Raw genomic sequence first — 15055 nt, 5'->3', positions numbered from 1 at the left:
ATTTGAAGCTACAGTCTGCTATGATCATTTGACACATACTAGTTAACCCATACACTGCTACTGGTGAATCTATGGTATTTCTGACAGTTTGGCCTCTGTCATTCCCTCCCTTTTACCCATTAGGGTTGAGTCTCTTAAATTAATGAAATCTTTAGGGGAATTGTTCTTATTTTGGCACAGTTTTGATACTTCAAATTTTTCAAGATTTAGCACAAAGCTTTTACATAAAGTGACCCAGACACACATCTGAGGCTATCTGGTTCCATGGACTGAGGTATTGCAAGTTATAATTTGTTCATGCTTTAAGAACTACTGTTTGAATTCAACAAAATCCTCAGGTTGAACAGAACACGAGTAAAATCAGAGATTAGATCACTTAGTAGTCGGTCTCAGCTGGCCTTGTATTCTTAAAGCTAAAAAAATATTCTGAAATTTTCAATAATACAATTAAGATGTGAAATTAGCATGATATCGTATGGTTCATAATGAGCAAGGGGGTCAGTTCAGCTCCACAGATGTTTAGTGGAGTCAGTTGGTTATTATTCACATTTACAGATCAGTGTGGTAGCAGTAGCCACATACATAACTGCTTCATGCAGATTTGCTTGATATGGGTAAGAAAGAAAGAGAGAGATATTTATGTTGCTAGTATTGTCGTGGGTTAGGCCACTCAAGCAACCAAACCCTACACAGTTGCTCACTCACCCTCCCCCACCCCCAGGGATGAGGGAGAGGATCAAAGAAGAAAAAGAAAAGAGACCCGTGGGTTGAGATAAGAACAATTTACTACCACCACTACCAATATATATATGTACAGATATGTACAAGGATAAATATACACAAATGAGTGATGTACGGTGTAATTGCTCACCACCCCTTGACTGAGGCCCTTCTCGTCCCAAAGCTGCAATCCCAAAACAGATAAATCCCGATAACGCAATCCCGGATGAACAGGAGGCCCGAAATAGCGAGAGAGAGAAAGCATTCTGAGAGTCTGAAAGTGAGAGTCCCGGAAGGGCAAAAGCCCTTCTTTCTGGCTGACCCTCACTTTTATACTGGGCATGACTCTGCATGATATGGAATACTAATAGGCCAGTTTGGCCCTCAATCTTAAGTTCTAGCACAAATGGTAAGGAGAGTCATGGACCCCTTGTCCCGGCCATGCTCCCCCCTTATCCTGTTGTGCTCCTGCACACTGGCGAGAACACGGCAGCTGAAAAGTCCTTGAGACCTCAGTGCCAACTAGAAACATCAGTGCGCTATCAGCATTCTTCTCAGAGCAAGTCTCAGACTAAAACCAAAACATGGAGCTCTTCTAGCTGCTAAAAAGAGCTAACTCTGTCCCAGCTAAAACCGGGTCAAGTATTTTGAAACTTCTCATTTGTCTCATAAACCTCCAGTGTATAGCTATCAAAGTTAGAAAAAGGATTTGGTTACTTATTGCACATTAGCATTTGTGAAACAACTAAAGCTTTAACAGAAAAGGAGATAAATGCTTGCTTTAAATTCCCCTAAGCCATCCAAGTACACCAAAGGCTTATCAATGTGCATATGGAATTCACTGTTCAAGATCGAAGAGATTAGAGGTTTTTCTGCACAGCACCCATTTCTGCCTTCTTATCAAAGCAACTTAGGACAACAGCCCCAGATAACATTTATATATAAAACTGAATAGGAAATGGTAAGAGCTTCCTTCTGCATCCAACTCATTAGATAAAAATCCAGAACGAGGTAGGTGAGTGTGATCCATCTTTTATTTCTTGACAGCTTTCTGAGCTATACTCAGATGTAAACAGTTTTTCATCTGGCCAACTTTATTTACAGCTTAACTGCTGTGCTGAAGTAATTACTGAGAAAGCTGTAAAGGAAAAAAAAAAAACCCACAAAACCCCAAACAGAACTCCTGAGGCAAGAAACTTCTAAAAGCACAACAGAATCTTTAATGCAAATTTAGAAACAATCATTTCTTCTGAGATTTTATTATTTTTAGGAATAACATGTTCCATAGTCTTTTGGGGATTGCTGTTTAAAAAGTCGAAGATTAACCTTTTTTTTTTATTTTTTAAACTAAATATTTTCTTATCGTGAAGACTTTGAGCAACTAGAATCGTAAGCAAATTGAGGCAGGAAAGAGTAGTTAAACATCAAAAACCTACAATAATCTGTTCTGAAAGTACCCATGGATTATTTAATACGTTAGAAATTGTAAATCTTACTGTGCACTAGCTTCTACCTACAAATGACACTAACTTATCAAAGAACAATTTTAAATTCAACACAAACATTAATATTGCGAAGCTTAGAAGATTCCAGACAATTCCACAGGATCAAAACTAATGGTTTGCTTTAGTGCCGAATCTGTGTTCCAAATGGCCTGAGCTGAGGTGGGCTTTATGCATTTTCTACAGCATGAATGTCAACAATCTTAAAAATGACAGCTGTAAAGCAGTCAAGAGGGACATTTAATCTCTGAGCTGATTGCCAAAGCATACATAAAGAGACTTCAAAATCTTTGGACAGTTAAAAGGTCAAAAGTTTTATGCAAGAGGTATGTTTGAATGCATTATCTTTAAGCATGTTCTAACAACAAACTTCAGCCTGTGCAAGCTTCATATTTTTAGCTGTATTTGATACATTTGTTTCAGACTGAGACAAGAACCACAATCTTCTGTTTCAACAGTTCTCATAACACAAACAGTATTAATAATTCTTATTAATTAATAATTAGTAATAATAAACATTATTACTACTGAAAAAATATCTCAGTGTATCTCATTGTAAATTTTTTCTATGAAAGTTGGAAGATCATCATTTTAAATGCTCTTGCAAGCTACACAGATCATGCTATATGCTCAGGAAAGCAAAATAGGCAATGTAAATATTGTCTCTGACACAAGCAATGTCATTAAAAAGTTACCTAAAAGTAAAGCAGGAGTAACAGCAGATAATATCAAATTGATTGACTTGCTACATTCTGTGCTGAAACATCTAATATATTACCTTTACATTAAAATACTTGGCATAGACAGGAAGGAAAGTTTGAAGCTTCTCTATCCTTGTCTTCATTAGAAAAAAAGTGGGTCTCTTACTTCAAATTAGATAATTCAATTTCAGTTCAAATTAGACAGCAAAAAGTCAGAGTTTACATGAATCAAAGCTCAAGTCTAGACTATCCTATTGGCTTTACTTTAAGTCATGTATAAGCTACAAGGAGCCTTTTTCCCCACAGATTTTTACCATGTTTAAATATAGATACACCTGTTTCCTTAAGAAATACCCACACATTTTAAACCAGTCCTGACCCATGCTGCAGACTTTTGCTCCTTCCCTACTTACTGCTGTGACAGTGAACCTGTGAGATTAACAGTCTGAAAAGCAAAAAGTGATTTTGCTGCTGTCAAAGGGAAAGGTGAACTTGACCTGGCAGGTCTCAATAGGAAGAACCTGAGATCTCAAATTTCAACAGGTTTGGAACAAGCAATCATATCACCTATGCATCTGCCCCTTCACCTCCAAAGATTTAAATACAGCTTTTCCTTTAGTTATTTCAGCTATAATTTCCACTCCCAGGTCATGTGGAATGACTCACATCAAGAAAAAATCAACAGCAAATCAATGGACAATCACCCGCAGAAAGACTGCTCTGTTTAGTCTTCCCAGACAAATCTCTTACCTCCCTATCTTCTCTTTTACACTCCTTCTGCTTTCAGCTCACATCCTCCAGCACCGCTGCTCTGTTGTGTCTGAACATGTGCTTTTGCTTCTCACACCCCCTGACCACTTGCACCTGTTGATGAGGTTCCTTTCTGCATTTCAAGTGCTGATCCTCCTTCTCTCTAACCTGAAGACTGATCTCATTCCCCCACCTACCCCACACAGGTAAACCAGAAGCCCTGTTCGGCACTAAGTCTCTAAGATGTATGCAGAGTTAATAAACAGTGATTGATAAATCTTACAAAACCATTTACATAGTTTTGTTATGACTTAAATCTCAACTCTGATTTATCTTCTGGTTGGATCCTATGGGCTAACTAGCTCAATCTGCATGGGCTCTCTCAGCCTATTATTTCCTCTACTAATAAGATGTGAGCACACATCCCTTTGTAAAAAACATGAGTCTTGTAAGAAATGTGGTATCTCTAATGTTCATATGAGGTTACTTTAAAAGATTAAAGAAAATTAATTTGTACAAACCCCAAACCTCGTTATTTCAGCTAAGAAAGTGTCTGCAGTTGTTGTTTTTTAGTTGCCAGTTTAGGCCAGCTGGCAACTAAACGTCACGCAGCTGCTTGCTCAACCTCCTCCACCCCAGAGGATGGGGAAGAGAATTAAAGGGGAAAAGGGAAAGAGATGGGTTGAGATAAGAACCATTTAATACTACTACTAATATACGTATAATGATAATAATGTATACAAACAAGAGATGCACAGTGTAATTGCTCACCACCCAGTGACCAAGGCCCGTCCCATCCCAGACTAATGATCCTGAAACAGCTAAATTCCAACACCGCAATCCCAGATTAGCCAGAGGCCCAAAAAGAGAGGAAGAGAGAGATGGTACTCCTAGAGTCAGAAAGTGAGAGTCCCTGGCAAAGCAAAAGCTGTTTCCAGACAATTGTCACCTTCATATTGGACACGACGTTGCATGATGCGGAATAATTCATTGGCCAACTTGTTCCTGAATCCTAAATCTAAGTTCAAATCACAAGAGGAGTTGTGGGCCCTTTGTCCCAGCCATGCTCCTCCCTATCCTGCTGTGCTCCTGTGCACTGGCAAAACATGAGAATCTGAAGAGTCCTCAATGTCTTGATGACCAACTATAAACATCAGTGCGCTATCAACATTCTTCTCATAACAAATCCCAGACTAAAACCAAAACATGGAGCTCTTCTAGCTGCTAAAAAGAAGAACTAACTCTGTACCAGCTGAAACCAGGACAACAGTAAAAAATATTAATCTATGTGAAGTTGCAGTTCCTAGTTTATTTATATATTTTGGTCCAATTAAGCTGTTACACAGCACCCACAGTAGTAAACATCAGAAGGCTAGGACCAAGCATACCCTAATGTCTTCCAAGTTTGCAATTACTATTACTACATGGTTTTGTAATATTTCGTTCAAAATTTCTGAAGCCAATACTGTAATGTAACTGAAAAGCTTTAACTTATTCCTTTCCTTATTTGAGTGATCTACTGGCTTTTTCTCACCCATTGGTGACTCTTTTCCTTTTCACAAGCTTCCAGCATGAAAATCCATGTCCTAGCTTTATTAAGTTCCTATAAAAAAACAATTTATCTCACAGTTGCGCATAAATGAGCTGGGAACTCTGGGCCAGTCCAGAGGGTTTTGGAAATGTTTGGTGACCTCTCTTGAATCAAAGCTCTATAGGACATGTCATATCCTTCACCAAGTCATTCCTTTCTAGATAACGGTCATGTCACATTCATACACAGCCACAGCCAGTCAGTGAATGGTAGGAAAATACCAATTTCAACTGGTGCTCAATCAAGTGAAAAAAATATTACATTAAAAAATGGAGGTTCCACTTAGTGCAAAATGCAGGTTGTAATCCTAAATGACATCAAGATTGAAAACCATAAATTGATACTCATCAAACTATCCTGTTAATCCTTAAGATGTTTGCCAGGATAATACCTGTTTTCCAATGTCGAAAGCACTATACATGTTTTGCATAATCTCAATATCTAATCCCTGTTGAAAAAAAAAAAAAGATATAATCTAGAAGTAAAAATTTATCTGGTAGGCATCTGAACTTCTTTACCTATAAACAAGATTATTTTACCCGAAGTAGTCGATTTTCCTGTGCCAACATTTTTTATTTCTCTTTGTGCTTTATTGTTTTAAACTAAATCCTGCTGGGATTAGACATATGATCAAGCTACAGCAGAATACAAATTTAGAATTAGTCCGATGATTCAATATCTGCCCATGGCACACTTTGAGATTGCAGAAGATTCTAGGTAATATACCACAGTTTGCCCCTCTTTTACTGTGAACTAAATGAAGTTGAAATAACCTGCACCTTTGGTGCAAGTAGTACACATATAAGCAGTAACCAGGGGACTGGGTGATGCACAATTTTTTATTAGACTACAGTAATTCAGTCTTGTGCTTAAGACTTAAATGATTTAGGTATATTAACCGCATTGATTTTCAGAGTAATTTCCTACAGCACCTCCCTCTCCTAAATGTTATGACTGACTCTTCTTTTCTTTCTTTTATTTTTTTCATCTTCCTTTATGTGATTTTACATTGATTGTCTTCAGCTAGCAATACTTTCCCCAAAGTCCAAGCTCTTTGATCTGTCTGATTATTTGAGACAATGTTATTTAATTGTATATGGATAACAGTATTAGAATCTGGCCAGAGAGCTTTTAGGAAAGATTCCAGGAAATATTAGTGCTGTATTGCTTGAACAACAATTTATCTGTCCCTATATAAACTCGTATTTCTTCAATGCTACTGTTGCTGTAAACCTAGATGTTCCTAGTAAAACTCCTAGGAACAATTTATTCAAATGGAAATGTGATTTTTCAACTCAGCATGTCTGCTCAAAATGTATATTACCATAATTAGTGTGATAATGTTCTTTTAGATGGTGATCTGCTGAAGTGAGCGAGGCTTTGAGCAATCTGATCTAGTGGAGGGTTTCCCTGCACACGGCAGGAGGGTTGGAACTAGGTGATCTTTAAGGTCCTTTCCAACCCAAACCATTCTATGATTCTATGATATTGATTTTAAATAGAAAAGGAAAGTAATGCTTATTTTACACCTGTTAGGTGTAAACACCTTACACCTTAGGAATCTGGGCTATTACAAATTCAATAAAGTTTACAAGAAAAAAAAACCCACAAGAGATTAAGTAATAAAACCCTTAAACGTGGGGTTTTTATATAACAAACAGGTAATATATAATAAGATATATAATAAACAAGTAATAATATAGAACAAAATAAGACGTCTACATAACAGTCTGTTGTAGCTGTGGAAGGAAAAGCAATTTTCTTTTTTAAAGAAAGATATAACAAATGCTGAACAGATACTAACTAACAATCCTTCTAAACAACAGAAAATTTGACATGAAAATCTGTTACTGTTTGGGAAAGAGAAAGAAATCACTGGTAGGCAGGATTAAGGAAAATTGTATCCTATCAGATGATATATTACAATCTAGTGTGTCCCAATTAAGAATCAGTGGGTAGTGGTGTTTTAAACCAGTAGCATTAAAGGCTTAACAAGATGTAACTTCTGCAGGTCACCTACAGATGAGGGGAGCTGGATATTCTCTTTTCTCTGAAGATATTGAACAAGAGCTGATGCCCTTTTGGAAAACATGCTTTAGCCAAGCACAGTTTATGGGAATTAATATTAATATCTGCATTAAATATACAGTTAAAATGGAAAATCTGACTATCAAGTATAGCTCTCCCTCCTATTATTCCTGGGGTGCAACCCCTCGTAATGTTTTCGCCTGGCCATTAGCACTCCAGAGTATTGTGGAAACAGCCCCACTCGATCTGTGCGGGCAGTCACAGAGATTGAGAACCTCATTTCAGACATGTTGCACCTGCATTCAAGAGCACTTTTTTAGAGGTCTTGTGTCTTTAGTTGGATGACTAGCATTCAGATGAATAATGGAAACATTTTAAAGCTATAAATTCTTAAAATCCTCAGCACAAGGACATTGCATTCATGTAATATGATGGACCTCTGAAAAAAAACCCTTCTGCTAATGTGAAATGAATATAATTCATAGGCTTTGTTCTGTTAAAGTCACTGTTGAATACACTAAGCTGTTTTACCAGTCAAATCTCTACAGTGAAGAGTTTATTGACAATTGGATACCAAGATGCTTGTCACTGTACAGCACATGAGGAGCGGCACAGTCCTTGTTTGACAAATTGACATTTTTAGTAATTTTAATGTAGCAAGATCCATTCTCAGGTATGACAGATCATAGCAGAACTGATTCCCCAAATCCATCTGTAACTGACAGACTGATTCTCTCTTCTTTACTATTTGTTCTTACAGTCGAAGGTAATGGGATACTGAAGTCATACCCAACTGGAAATACTGTTTTACTTGGGTAAATTATCCATTAATTTAAAAAATTGAAATCTGAAGGCATTAACGGTTTGAATGGCTATTGTGGTAACAAACGTCACTTCCTCCAGGAGTACGGTATGGTCAGTGTTAATGCACTAGCATGGTATGCTCTAGCAAACACCATACCTTAAGCTGCTGTACCCAGTACTGTGGGCATGCTGGGCTACACAGAATGACCAGCACACCAACGTTAAAACAGAGGTTTTAATTGCAACTCTTTACTGTGCTGAGAGTCCATGAATTCAAACCCCAATGTCATGAAACTGACCAAAAACTTAAAAAATAAAAATTCACAATCTTTTATCTGCTTCCTTGGTTTTCAGTCTTTTGGGTTCACCTATTCAAGTTGCTCTCCTTAACTATGAGGATGTATCACATATCATGACCTTTACAATAACATACTAAACACTGGAAAGATTTTCTTTTTTATATAAACTATGCTCTTCCTTTTAAAAACAGACTCAATCCATGAACGTATTGAGTAGTTAAAATACATTATATTGACTTTTCTACAAAGGAAGATAGAGACTTTGGAGTCTTGAAAGAAAAGCAGAGAACTAAGAATATTTCTGAAAAATGAACTGTTGGCTCTGCTTTAAAAGAAGCTAGTATTTGTGACTGTAGAAGTGTGAAAGTTTCTACACAGGTAATTTTCTTAATAGATCTTCCAGAAATAGGGCAGAAAGAACCAATTCCAAAGAGTGAAGAAACATCAATCGTATAACTTAACTTTTCACTAAATTCAATGTGTGTGAAACAAATGTAGTTGTAAGGTATTTCGTGATTGCAGTTCACTTTACACAAATGCTGGAGACAACAATGAAAAGATTAAACAAGTGAAACACTCAGTGGGCAATGAGGCAACAGCTTCGTGCAGTTAAAATTTTTTGACTAATTCCAAGGGGGAAATCTGAAACATTTTTCTCAGAAATTACCTCATGCAGCTTGACAACAATTCACGTACATAGTGCATTATCCATAAATCATAAAAAAAATACGAAAAAGGCCACATACAGGTTCACAAAAAATATGGTAAACTTTTAAACATCTAAGCATTTCCTTGGAGACTACCTAGATGGTTAATTAAAATCCTTTCATCTTTTTGAAAAATATAATGTTGTTTTATCATTGTGTTATAGGATATTAAACCTAAATACAAACATCATCTTATTATACCTTTAATGCAAGTCAGTCATAGTCTGTATAAGAAGGTTAGCTTCATCTTTGTATACCTTTTGAAAGGAAACATAGCAGGGAGAAAATGACAAAACTATTACTACAGCATTTCCCATTGTGTGGATTCATTATAGGTGAAACAAATGACTTGTCAGACTGCCTTTTTTTTTTTTTTCTTTTACAGTGGCACCACAGCTCAGACAAAATGATGAAGAAACAGTTCTTAAGTGCTCTTAGCACACTTAAGTTCCCAGAAACCTGTCACTCCGACAAGTCTCATTGTGAAATAGGGAGTAGGAAAGAAAAATAATGAAAGGGTTGTCAGCCACTGGAATAGGCTGCCCAGGGAGGTGGTTGAGTCCCCATCCCTGGATGTGTTTAAGAAAAGGGTGGATGAACTGCTTAGGGACATGGTTTAATGGGGGATTAGGGACGGTTGGACTGGATGATCTCTAAGGTCTTTTCCAACCTAAAAATTCTATGATTCTATGATCTGTCTGAAGAGGTTCAATTAGGACAGCTGAGAAGTGGAACAATGACTATATTTGCCAGAAGCACAGATGCAGAATATCTTGACCCAGCTGCCTACAGAGATCTCCCCAGAATAGTAAGAAATTGCATATGGTAAATGCTGTGTATTTCGGCCTATACTTATGAGGTTCTCATAATCTTATATGCGTTCTTTTTAAAGGCCTTTATCCTGCGTAATCCACTTACTTTGTTTTAGGTATTTCTTCACAAATCAAATTTCAGAATGGAGCCTGTTCAGTACTTCTTTAAGTAGTTCTTTCTTGGATTTTACCTTTAACTTTGATGGTATATGGCACAGTGCATAAGGATCCCTTCTTGTAACCAGTTCACCAGCACTTTAAGTCAATGTCATTAATTTTGGCCTCAGGAAAATCAGGAATGCTCAGATGTGCACTTTTCTTAACTGTAAGATATCTCTCAACTTTCGAAGTAGTATGCAACATTTTGGGGCAGTGATTTCTTAAAACTTTGGTTAGATCTACAAGCACACTTTTTTTCATCCTATCAAAAGCTGGCTAACAATATGTAACAATGACATCACACCTCTGCAAATCATAGAATCATAGAATGGTTAGAGTTGGAAGGGACCTCAAAGATCGTCTAGTTCCAACCCCCCTGCTATGGGCAGGGAAACCTTCCACTACACCAGGTTGCCCAAAGCCTCATCCAACCTGGCCTTGAACACTTTCAGGGATGAAGCATCTACAACTTCTCTGGGCAACCTGTTCCAGTGCCTCACCACCCTCAGAGTGAAAAATTTCTTCCTTATATCTAACCTAAAATCTCCCCTCTTTCAGTTTAAATCCATTGCCCCTTGTCCTATCACTACACACCCTTGTAAAAAGTCCCTCTCTAGCTTTCCTGTAGGCCCCCTTTAAGTACTGGAAGAAATGAGGAGTAGGAGTCAGCAAAGCCAATACAAGTCAAATTTTCAGGGTGACTCCCATTATCATAACATTTATCAACATCTACCTGAAGATATGGAAATGTTTGCATGGAAATGATCACTTCTAAATTGTTGTGGCTTATGCTTATCTCTTTTACGTCCAGGTGGATGTTTCTGTGCATGGTCACAGCATCTTGTGTGCAAACTAGAATCTGCCTTCCTTACAAGGGTAGGTAAGGAAGGCTATTGGAAAAATTTCTAACAATATAGTGGTCTTGTCAACTTCAGTTTGGTGCTTTCAGTGAGAATCTCCAGGACATTTATTACTACTTTTCAACATAAACATTTTGTACTGTTTATTCACATTACTAGGTAATTCATAGTCCATGCACAATTTATTATGACCTTCCTTCTGTAATAACAGATATATCAACAATGTCACTCTCTATGGTTTCATGTTTTGTTCATATGTATTCACAGATGAGACCATTTGATTTCCAGAGATAAATTCCCAGAAATAAATTCAAACCGCTCCTTTGGTGTTTACCTGAATTTTAGCATCTTAGAGCCTGCAAGCACACTTTCTAAAACATGGTTCAAAACACTGCCATTTCCTTTCAAGATGCACAAGTCCTTTTAGATGTGAGGTCCCCTAAACACAGACACTGTTTTACATGACCTTCTGTGTCCTTGAGAAGATATGAAATGATAATCATTATAATAATGAAAAACAACATGAGAGAAAAAAGAAAACATACTTTCTAATTTAAAGCAACCTAAAAAAATTTATAGCATTTAATTCCAACTAATTTTGTTTAACATATATTATTTTCAATACAATAATATACACACCTGAATTACTATGTAAGTCATGAATGATGATACGAATTTCTACTGTACCATATTTTTAAATCTTTACATATTAAATATCTGACTCAAGGGCTTCATATGATTTAAGGCAGTTTTGGAAAGATTTTGAGTCATTTACTTTTGTCAGACACTAATGGGCCAACAAGTCTCTTTACAGTATCATGCCACTCAAACCACAGCTTTAGAGCTTCTCAATATGCTGCTTTTAAAAACTGAATTGCTGATAAAAGACTTTGTTAAATAGTATTTAACAAGAGAGGGAGAGACACATATAAAGAGAAGCGATCTTCGTAACCATGATTAATTTTCTCTCTTGAAAGTGCAAGCCATAGATAAAGTCTTCACACAAGCGTGTGTGTAGGGAGGAGAGTGGGGTAAGAGATGGATATTTAGTTATTTTTTTCTGGGTGGGCAAAGGAGTACATTGCAGAAAATCACTTCAAATTACTGTTGCCAGTATGTTTATAAAGAGTATAATTTTATAGCTAAAACTAGTATTCGGGGTTCTTTATCTTCCACTAGAAACTGGATGATCCACAAATAGAAAACTAAAATTAAAAGTCACTTATTATTATAGCTTTTCTCTCTATAGTTGCTCCACCTTAGGAGATAAAATACTCAGAGGTCTTTGATCTTATCCAGCAAATAATGTATTACTATTACCCTGAAAGCTCATACATACATTCTCCGAACCATTGCATTGATCTCAGCTCCTGTGGAAGACATCCTATTCAAATGATCCTGTGAGTGAGTCTGAGTATTTAGCAATAAAGTATTGATAATTTTTACAGTAATGTTACTTTCTTCAATTAAGGTGTTCAATAATGTTTTAAAAATCTTAAAAAAAAAAAAAGAAAGACAATATCTGAAAACTAAAATGAAAAAGTTGCAGAAAGAAAAGCACTCCACTGAATAGTTACAAAAAAATTATGCGATTGGGAGGTTCTTACTAACAAAATGGAATGTACTGGGAGAGAGATTCTCTTAGCTTTTCCCTCCAAAAGAGTGAAAACTTCAAAAATATTATTGAAAAGCAACCAAGATCCATTATGTTTCTTAGAAATATTGAAACTTTAGCTGCCCAGACATACTCATCTACAAATGAAGGACCCAGCTACTGCCTATGCAAATTAAGGGGCATAAACTTTGAAGTAAATAGTGCAATAAAGCAGGTAATATCACTTACAAGCTGAAACACTAAGATAATTTCTAATGTGTTTGCTTGAATACATTAATTTTAAAAAGATATTCTCTCCACCTTTTTATGATTTTGAAATACATAAAACAGTCAGAAAATTCTAAAGTGAACTAATTTTAAATAACCATTGGATAGAGGAAGTAAAAGTTTATTTATAGGGGAATGTTAGAGAAGGTTTGCACACATTACAGAGGAAAAGATTGGAAAGTACACTCAAACATCACATCACATAAGCTATCAAAGCAATAACATATATAAGAAACATCAGGTGAAAAATAATTTTAACTTAATTTGGGAAGCCTGAATTATATTCCCTTTCCAACCTCTTTCTCAAAAGACATCAAAAAAGGGTTGTTATTATTATTACTTATCTTCTGTTTATGTTTTAGAGAATTTTATAAGCTAAAGCAGTTAAACCTCTAGCTAGATATTTCTTTTTCATAAATAATTTAGTTCAGATTGACATTCCTGTTTATACACACTCAAGTCAGGAGAACGCTTCCATATGTATTTTTATCATGCTTAAGCATATGCTGACTCACAATTTGGATAAGCCTAAAAGATTTTTTTAGCCACTAGATTTATTCAAACTCTTCTATATAAAGGAAACCTTTAGCCTCTCTCCCCTATTATGTCTCTTGAACTGATGTGCAGACATCTCCCTTTTATTGTCATATATTTGTTACCTTTGATAACACAGCTAAAACTGAAGACCTTGTCAAGTCCAAGTAAGAGTTTATGCAAGTTATGTGTGTAAAAGGAATATTTTTCTATGTTCTGAGAAATCCAAATAAAATCAAAGCAGATAGATTTTTTTTTTCTCCAATCCATGATTACAGAGCCATAATGCAGCTGAAAGCCCCTTCTCAGACAGATCTCCCCACTGACTTTCTGAGGCAGAGCATCACAAAAAGAATTTTACTCAACGCTTCTCTTCGACTTTTCTCAGAGCACATAGAACATCCATCAAAGATGTGCTTGTCACAGCTGAAGCACAACGATGCCCTGAAACCTCTGTTTAAATTTATGTATGCTGTACATCTTACTACTTTCAGTATAGTTACATGTGTCCTGAGACACATTAATTCAATATTCTAATGGAAAAGAGACCATTGAGAGGTGACCATAAACACACTATTTTCTTTAAATTCACTGCAGAGATTTAAATGCAGTATGAGAATGTCCTGAAAGTACTCCATAAACTTTTCTCCAGAGCCACAAATTTAAAAACAGATAATAATTTTAGAAACAATTATTTTGGGGAAAATCAAGTCATTATTGAAACTATGGGGGAGGAATATTTGTATGCTAGAGTACAGTGTTTGTGGTTACCAGTAACATAACTACGTAAAGAAGTCTTTTCTAGTACTTTATATCCTTTTCTTTGAATGTATTTAGTTACAACCATAGTTTTGATTTCCTGGATGGTAAAACTAAAAGTCTAACCAGGAAATACAAAGTCAAATTTACAGAAAATCTTTCTCTTATTCTTCTTACCCAGTCACTCTATTGATTATAGAGATACCATAGCTTTTGACTTACTGATATAAAAAGCTCGTATTTCCAGCAAAGAATATAAAAAGAAAAGTAGCACTGAGCAATACACCGTCTGTCTTGCTTAAAAAGAATACTACAGCACATAAATCATTTAGATACAGGTTATACTCTCTTGTGCTCAGATTCTAATAAACACATTCATAACACAAACCAGTTATCTGGACTGAAGGATACAACCATTATCAAAATATCTTAAGCTTGAGTCTACTGTTTTTATAAAGAGGTCCAGGTAAATCAAATTGAATAATCTGGTTTTATATTCCTTAAAATGGAATGTGGAGTAATTTATAACTGCCTAGAGTCATAGTCTTGCTCTTTTTACACAAGACAAAAGATGATCCTCCATGATCTGCGTGGCCAAATTGGATATCATTCAATGTGGATTGATTGCATTAACACGAGAGAGTCCACCAAGTGAGCATAAAAGGGGAAAATTAGACCTTAAACCTAATGTCAAATCAACATCCAAAGGAGGAAAGACAATTATGTATCCACCATGATGATGTCTGATTCCTCCATCAGCCACATCACCTACTAGTCTCACTGTCTACAGTAAGGCTGTCAGAGAGATGGAATAAACTTCAAAATTTTAATAATAAAAATTTATGTTAAACTAAAGACATTCTGAGTTTCTTCTTAGTGTTTAGGAAGTTTCAGTCATCTTTATTTCTCCTAGAGAAGATCATAACATTGCTTTTAATGTAGGAGTT

At 36.0% G+C, this 15055-nt stretch overlaps 1 protein-coding gene across 2 annotated transcripts in view; it reads right to left on the bottom strand.

Annotated features, from left to right (window-relative positions):
- KCNH8 (potassium voltage-gated channel subfamily H member 8) overlaps positions 1 to 15055 on the bottom strand; it is a 200447-nt gene that overhangs the window by 84684 nt on the left and 100708 nt on the right. The window lies entirely within an intron of this gene.

The sequence above is a fragment of the Tauraco erythrolophus genome, chromosome 7 (genome assembly GCF_009769465.1).
Source record: "Tauraco erythrolophus isolate bTauEry1 chromosome 7, bTauEry1.pri, whole genome shotgun sequence".
NCBI classification, from domain to species: domain Eukaryota; kingdom Metazoa; phylum Chordata; class Aves; order Musophagiformes; family Musophagidae; genus Tauraco; species Tauraco erythrolophus.
Note: the sequence above shows the minus strand (reverse complement) of the source record. Positions and strands in the feature narration are given on the sequence as shown.